The 8,466-nt window shown below is 36.2% G+C and overlaps 1 pseudogene; it reads left to right on the forward strand.

Moving 5' to 3' along the window:
* Window positions 1-5,117: 5,117 nt before the first annotated feature.
* On the forward strand, window positions 5,118-8,235 carry LOC131019650 (receptor protein kinase TMK1-like; annotated as a pseudogene).
* The last annotated feature ends 231 nt before the right edge of the window (window positions 8,236-8,466 follow it).

Raw genomic sequence — 8,466 nt, forward strand, 5'->3', positions numbered from 1 at the left:
TAGCAATTGTGATTTTATCAACTGGTGATTGTAGTTTATTTAGAGTGATAAATTGTACTCTAAAGTCCCAACCATCCCACCTTCATAGTCCCCTATTCTTTTTTGAGATGTCCTAATACATAGTTCACTTTCTAAATTAAATAAGCATTAATTTTTTCTTTTACTAAAATAACCTTATTTAAATATAGTCAAACATAGAATAAATAAGGACAAAATTGAATAATTACATATAATTTGTATTTTTCAAGCACTACTTATTTTATTTTCTTAATATGTGTGAAAAAGTAAAGTGGACTATGAAGGTGGGACGGAGGGAGTAATATACAATATATTTTTTAATGGGGTTATTGCCAGAAAATACATATATTTTGTCAATTTTCTGGTTTATAACATGACCTTATAATTTGGCCAAAAAAAACATCAATTTTCAATTTAATTGCAATTATAACATGACTTTATAGTCTGACCAGAAAATACACCAAGTTTCAATTTATTCTCAATTATAACATGACCTTGTAATTGTTGGGGATGAATCCGACAATTACGGATAAGGACGTCGGGGTCGTCCGATACGATGGGCACTAGCAACCTGAAACACGAACAACGTTAGAGCCCTTCTTGGAGCACCGGTGGGGGTGTCAATGGAAGGGTCTCCGACGCTCAAGTCAATAAACAATATTAATAAAAATCGTATTGAAAGCAATTGAAAGTAAATGAAAGATTAAATCGAGTCGATCTGGTCGACGGAGTTGAAGGCGATTGAGCAATGAGCGAGGGGCGTTGGGTCGTCTCGGTTGATCTGATCACCGGAAAACCTAAGGCTGAGAGCGTGGAGGCAGAATAGTGCGTGAGGGGAGAGAAGAGCGAGAGAACGTGTTGGAGTGCGAATGATTGTCTCGAATGACCTAGTAAGTTCTTATTTATACCGCAATGGCCTGACGGCTAGGGTTTTGCTGGCACGTCTCCTTAAACCCTAGTCGTTCCGATATTAGGGGCATCGTATCCCTGACCTCATTCCTTTTTTTCTCCCCACGTCGCTGCCCTATCTAGGGTTTGGGTCGATGGGCCTTGATGACCTAAAGTACCGGGTTGGGCCGAATTAATTGAAATTAATTCAGTTTTTCGGATTGGGCTAGGTAGGTGCTTGGGCCGCGAATATTTATTCGAATGGGCTATACAAAATTTGCCCACTACAGTAATTAATTTTGTATAATAATATCAAAGTTTAATACATTAAATTTTTTTAATTTTCTTTTCATCTCACAATATACTATATATAAATACATATATATTTGATAAATATATGTAAATAATACATAATATTATTTACTTTTTAACATAGTTTCTATTATATATGTACCTAAATTTTTTATTGATCCTAATATTTTATAATTTCATAATTTAAATGAATAAATACTTATTATATATAATATATTAATAGAATATTAAAATCAAATTTATATATATATGCATTTGTGTGTTGAATTTATATATATATATATATATATATATTAAAAATAATTAATCATCTAACTTAATTTTTATAAAAATTAATCAATCAATTAACAATATTTTATACATAACAATTTAATATAAATACAATAAATATTAATGCATATATGATGAAAAATAATCTAAATAAGGTCATGTTATAATTGAGAATAAATTGAAACTTGGTGTATTTTCTTGTCAGACTATAAAGTCATGTTATAATTGCGATTAAATTGAAAATTGATGTATTTTTTGGTCAAATTATAAAGTCATGTTATAAACCAGAAAATTGACAAACTACATGTATTTTCCGGCAATAACCCCTTTTTTAATTACTACTTATGAGGGGTAAAATATATGAGCCCTTAGGATCATGACACGTGGCTTGGCTTGGCAAATCAGAGTAATACCAAGGAGTAGACTATATTGAGCCAAAATGGACTACTCCAGATCTAAATAGCCGAGTTCGAGAAGATCAAGCAGAAAAGAAGACTCCAGACAACCTTTCCAAAGAAAAGTCGACAGACAGATCAGTCGAGATGGGCTTTTTTGAAGAAGATTATCCGTCGTCAGACAGACATGGTTTCCAGACAAAAGGCCAGAAGAAGGACTTCCAAGCTAGCTCTATATTTAGAGACAAGGGCCCGACAAAGCACATATCAGTGATAGGCCTAGTCAGTTAGGTAGTTACCTCACGAAATGGGTGATTTTGTAAAGTTACTATTTTACCCTAAGTTCTAATATCTATAAATACCCACGACCTCAAAATAAAATGGACTCTCTCGTTTTTTTTTTTTTTTTCTATTTTTCCACTATCAAACTCTCTCTAGCTTTCTGACCTTCTGATAATCATGGAAACACAGGTAGATAATAGAAAATCCCCACTGTATATCTGATAAGTTCAATTATAGGATCATCAACTACAATAAATTATAGTGCCATGATTATGTTACTTTTGATGATATTATTATTGATACACAATTTATAGTGATTTGATTAATTTCAAATGTTCATAATTTTTATGTACGTTAGAAATGACTAAATTCTTTATAATTTATTTATTATGTGACTACTTTTTGTAATATGAGGCATTTTAAATAGGGTTAAGTATCAATTTCACCCCTAACATATAGGCCTTTATCACGTCTGGCACCCTATGATCGAGGTGGTGTCAACTAAGTCCCTGAAGTAACTAATTTTCTCCAATTAAGCCATCTGCCCTAACAGAGAGTTAACTTTGTCCATTTTTTTAAATTTAATTCGGTCCAAGGGGTGACGAGATGATCCTCAGATGCGCGATCCTCATCTAATTCGCTAGGTGACAGCAGCGGCAGCGGCGGCGCTCAAGGATTGGTGTTGTTGTTTTTTTTTTTTTTTGATCGGTCAAAGTCATGTTAGATGTTAGTAATTAGTTCTCCATCCACTCCAAGAACCACCTTATCTCTCCATTCACCAAATCCACCTTATATCTCCAATCTCCAATTCGCTCCCAAGAGGGATCGAACCCGGGTCACTTCACTTAAGTGAGGACCCGGTGGCCAGTGGGCTAAGCCACCGGGTCCAACTGGGTGGAAGGGCCAGGCTCTGATTGGGTGGAGGCGATGACGCGGTGGGTGGTGGAGGTGGCGAGCATCATCATCTTCGTCGACCTCCGCCACATAGTTCTGTCGGCAGCTGACCTATTGGAGACGAGAGAGGATAGCTTAGCTCAACTTTCAAAGGAGAGAAGGGAATAGAGAGGAGAGTTGGGTGAAGAGGGAAACTATGACCAACTCACATGATTTCAGCGAGAACGACAACAACCGCCTGATCCTCAGAAATGGCGGCGTCCTCGCCAGAAGTCGAAGGTTGCTGCGACAGTCTTGAAAGGAGGATAAATTAGGGCTCTGTAGGAGATGAGAGATGAGATCAGGGGACAACGTTGGCCTCGCCATTTCAGAGCCGATGACAGTCGGCCCCACAGGAGCCATTGATGGCGGAAATCCGCGAGAAAAAAAGGGAAGAGCGAGTTTCGTTCGCGAGCGACGAGCTCTGTTGTGATTCAGAGAGAAAGAGAAGCTCTGAAGCAGGGCATCGAATTCGCCGAAAGTTACAGGACGGCGACGCGACGATTTGGAGAAATTAGGGCTTGATTTAGTGCTCCGATGAAATTGAATTAAATCGAATTAAATTTAAAAAAAACAGACGGAGTTAACTCTACATTAGGGCAAATGGCTTAATTGGAGAAAATTAGGTACTTCAGGGGCTTAGTTGACACCACCTTGACCATGGGGTGCCAGACGTTATAAGGGCCTATATGTTAGGGGTGAAATTTATACTTAACCCTTTTAAATATATGACCTACATACAAGGGCAGAGCCAGATTGATTTAGGGGGGTCCAATTTTTTTAAAAAGAAAATTAATAATTAAATAAAAAATGAATTAAATTAAATTAAAAATAAATAATAATCAATAACACAATTATAATATTATTTAAATTATAAAAAACACATTTTAACAGATTTTCAAGCTCATATTCATGTTACAATGTATTTTGCAATAAAATTACTAAATATTGAATATTATATATAGAATACATTATACAATCTCTTTCTAATTTGGAGAAATTTTTAATTGAAATGGTACGAAACGATGTCGTTTAGGCCTCACAAAAACGTCGTCGTCTTTACTAATCCATGTAAGCTCCAATTCAACACTCTAGCGATCGGAAAAATTAAATAAAATTGGGGGATGAAATTGCAAAACTTGAAAAAATAGTTATTTAATTCGCCACACTCAAAAGACACTAAAATTGCAAATTCAAAATAGTTCGTGATTTTATTTTCCAAAATCCCATGAAACTTTATAAGGCAAAGTGACTTTCAATATCAAATTCAAAATATAAATTTCTAGGATCCAATCCAAGCATGATACACATAAATTAATTATGTGTTTACTTATTCTAAACGTCTTAACTCTAAAGCTTACATATCAATTACAATATAAAATAGCTCAATAAGATAATGATGTAGATAAAATTATATATTTTTTAATTTTAATATAAAATTACGAAAATATCCTAGTATTTTTGAAAATTCCAGGGGGGCCCAATGACCGCCTGCCCCACCCCTAGCTCTGCCCCTGCCTAGATACATTTTTTTCTTTCTTTCTAATATTAAAAGAGAGATTAAATCAACACTTACAATAAAACTTTTTATATAGGGATTTTTTATTCCCCATAATTGGGACTCTTATTTATATATAAGTCAAATTAATGAGATAATTTACTTAATCATAATACTTATTATTATAATTTTGTTCTATTGTTTCAATTGAATTACAAATTAATTTTCTTAATCATAATAATTAATTATTATTTATACTAACATAATATGAAGTTCTCGTTTTATTAAATAATATAATAACAGCAACATTTATGCATATATAACAATATCAACATGAAATTGTATTTTATAGACAAGGCTCTCTGTTTTTTTATTTTTTTTTTTGGATGATCACAAGCTCTTTTTATATAGGTATAAATTTTCTAGTTATACGAACACCTACTTTTTTAATTTGTAGTTTAGTAATGAGTGTAGTTTTGTTGAATTTTCAAAGAAATCACGCTCAACTCTAGTTGTAATGATACGCCAGAATTAAATTAGGATAAATATTTTGCCACAGTGAGTCAACTCCCTCTCTACGATCACTTTTTGTCATGGCAGTTGTAGTTCTGTTCTCCAGTTACTTGAAAATCATCAATATCCAAATAACTTGAACTGAAAACATGGCATCATCAACGCTTTGTCGGCAATTTTCACTAGTCGAAATCCAGTCAGCCACCGGAAATTTCAGTGACGCGTATATTATTGGAAAGGGTGGATTTGGTAACGTCTACAAAGGCCTCATTGATAACGACTCTGCTATCGTGGCCATAAAGCGGCGGCTACCTTCAGATTCGAATAAAGGGCAAGGCCAGCCAGAGTTTGCGGCCTGAGATTGAAACACTCACTAAGTTCCGACATCGTAATCTAGTCTCTCTGATTGGCTACTGCAATGAGCAAGGAGAGATGATTCTTGTTTATGATTACATGCCTAATGGAACGCTGGCAGATCATCTTCACAAACTGTCGAGGAGTAGGGACGGCGGCTCAACAACTCTGTCGTGGAATGAACGACTGAAGATATGTATTGGAGCTGGGACGAGGTCTGGACTATCTTCACTCCGGTTGCTCCATCATTCATCGTGATGTCAAGCCTGCAAATATCCTTTTGGATGAGAATTTCACAGCTAAGGTTTCAGATTTTGGGCTGGCCAAACATTTAGGCCAAGATTTCTTACAAAGTCATGTCCTCACAAACGTTAAGGGTTCATTTGGGTATTTTGACCCAAGCTACTTTACCAGCGGCAGACTTACTAAGGCCAGTGACACTTATGCTTTTGGGGTAATGTTATTGGAGGTGTTGAGTGGGAGACCAGCGGTTGAGCATAGGCTTGTTGAGGATGAGCTGTGTATGTCCATGTGGGCTCAAGAAAAAATTCGAAATGGAAAAGCTGATCAGATTGTAGCTTCGGATTTGAAGGGAGATATCTCAGAAGATTGTCTCAAGACATTTGTTGGGGTTGCTAAAAGATGTTTGCATCTTGAACCAAAGAAACGACTCACAATGACTCAAGCTGTGGCACAGCTTGAGTTAGCCCTTGAGCAACAGGAGAGGAAAGGGACGACAGCTCAAAAATTACAATTTTGGCCATTTTGGAATAGAGTTACACCATCTGGTAAAAGTGAATTCTTTCTATAATATATAGATATTGAATATTGAAATTTTTGATGATTGGTGTTGAGATTTCTTTGTGTTGGATATGGTGACACAGGATCAACACAAAGGGATGAGAATGGGGTTGAGCATGAGAATGAGGTTGAAGATGAGGTGCAGCCAATTGCTGCCCCTGCCTTACAAGTGGATCATACTGTTTATAAACTGCCAATTTCTATCCCTAATTTCATTCCACTAGCTGAAATAAAGCGAATTACTGATGATTTCAGTAGTAAGTGTGTGATCTCCTATGGATATCGAGGAGGACGTGTATTACATGGAGTCCTGAAAAGTGGACAGGATGCAGCAATCAAACAGCTCTACAAGAAGTTGCCAGACCACCAATTTATAGCGCAGGTTTGGACAATATGGATGAAAAGTTCATAAATTTTGGAGTGAGTAATGTAGCTTTAACACATGGTTTTGTAGGTTTTAACAGTATCTAGGCTGAAGCACAACAACGTGGTCAAACTAGTTGGTTATTGTTTGGATACTGGTATGAAGGTGTTGGTGTATGAGTTTGCTCCACGAGGCTCCCTACATGACATACTTCATGGTTGGCTCACAATAGTTGATTTATTTTGTCGTCAAATATTATTCAAAATAACAAATTTGAAGAGGAATACTATTTTGCATTCAGTTTCCTTAATATGGAATTTGCAATCATTCAAGCTTCTTCATGTACTTGACTACTTATATACATGTACGTTACGATGTATTAGGACGAGAAGACATACAAGGCTTAGAGTTGGAGGCACGTCCGGATTTATCATGGTCCCAAAGAATGAAAATTGCTATTGGGGTTGCAAGGGGATTATCCTACATTCATGACAATGCATTGATTCATCATAACATCAGATCTAGTAATGTTTTAGTTTTTGATGATGAAACTGCTAAGATAACTGATCTTTATCTATCAACTCAATGCTCCTATTGCCATGCCGTACCATTTATGGAAGATCGTCATCCTTATGCCTCCCTTATTGATTATGAGCCCCCAAAGTATGTATATCTATGAGTTTTTTAGTTATGATGAGAAGTAGTAGTTTGCATTTGTAGTAATTGCTCTTATTTGGGGTTGTAGACAGAGTAACCACACTCAGAAAAGTGATGTGTACAGCTTTGGTGTAATTCTCCTTGAGCTCTTGACAGGTCGTAAACTAAATGATCCAAGGCAGGGGCACCTTGTGTCATGGGTATGTATGTAGCTTCTTCCACGACGTGCGAGTACTAGTTTTTTCTGCTTCTTCTTGAGTTGATCAAAAAGGTTAACTTCGAAAATTATATGACATGACACCAGGCAAAACCACAGCTCTCTCGAGACAAGATACACAATATTGTTGATGCTAGACTCAAAGCAGACTACCATGCCAAGCCAGTTGAAAGGGTAAACCATTTGTGTCGCTGAATATTAGTCTCTTGCACTTGATTTTATGGTTTGTTTTAAACAGATGGCTGCAATTGCTGAAGTGTGTCTTCAAGATGAAGCTGATTTTCGTCCAGACATGAGTATTGTCGTACGAGCTCTCCAGACTCAATCCAGATTACGAGATCATGTTTATGCCCTCTCATCATCACCATTGAGTCCACGTACATAGGGATGAGGCTATCTTCATTGCCCCTTTCTCCGATGCTGACCTCAAAATGAATGCTACTGTACCACTCTCTTCCATTTTGAGTTGCAGCTCCGAGAAATATAGCCAAACTAAGTACCTGAATCCCACATCCACTAATCTAATGTTTTTGATCTTGCTTGGTTTTTGCTTTGGAACTGCAGCTTCCCCGAGAAATATAGCCTAACCAAGTACCTGAATCCCACGTCCACTTTATCTTGATTGGTTTCTGCTTTGGAACTGCAGCTTCCCACATCACATACATGTAATGTAACCACCATCACCGCTGATGAAACGAATCCTGTTTAAGTTTTACCGCTAGTTTGATTCAAATAGAGGAATGAAAAGATAATAGAATCAAATAAAAGAGTGAAAGGATAATAATAATTACTTTTACTAAATGTTTGATTTAATAATGTAAATGAATCAATAGTAAGAGATTCTCTTTCTTTTGTTTCCCTCTATTTTGAGGAATAACAAATTAGATTATTGAGTTACCCCCAAGTAAGGGTGATGATTACTCATTACTCAAATCAAACAACAAGTAATGGATTCAATTAATTG

The sequence above is a fragment of the Salvia miltiorrhiza genome, chromosome 4 (assembly GCF_028751815.1).
Source record: "Salvia miltiorrhiza cultivar Shanhuang (shh) chromosome 4, IMPLAD_Smil_shh, whole genome shotgun sequence".
Lineage (NCBI taxonomy): Eukaryota > Viridiplantae > Streptophyta > Magnoliopsida > Lamiales > Lamiaceae > Salvia > Salvia miltiorrhiza.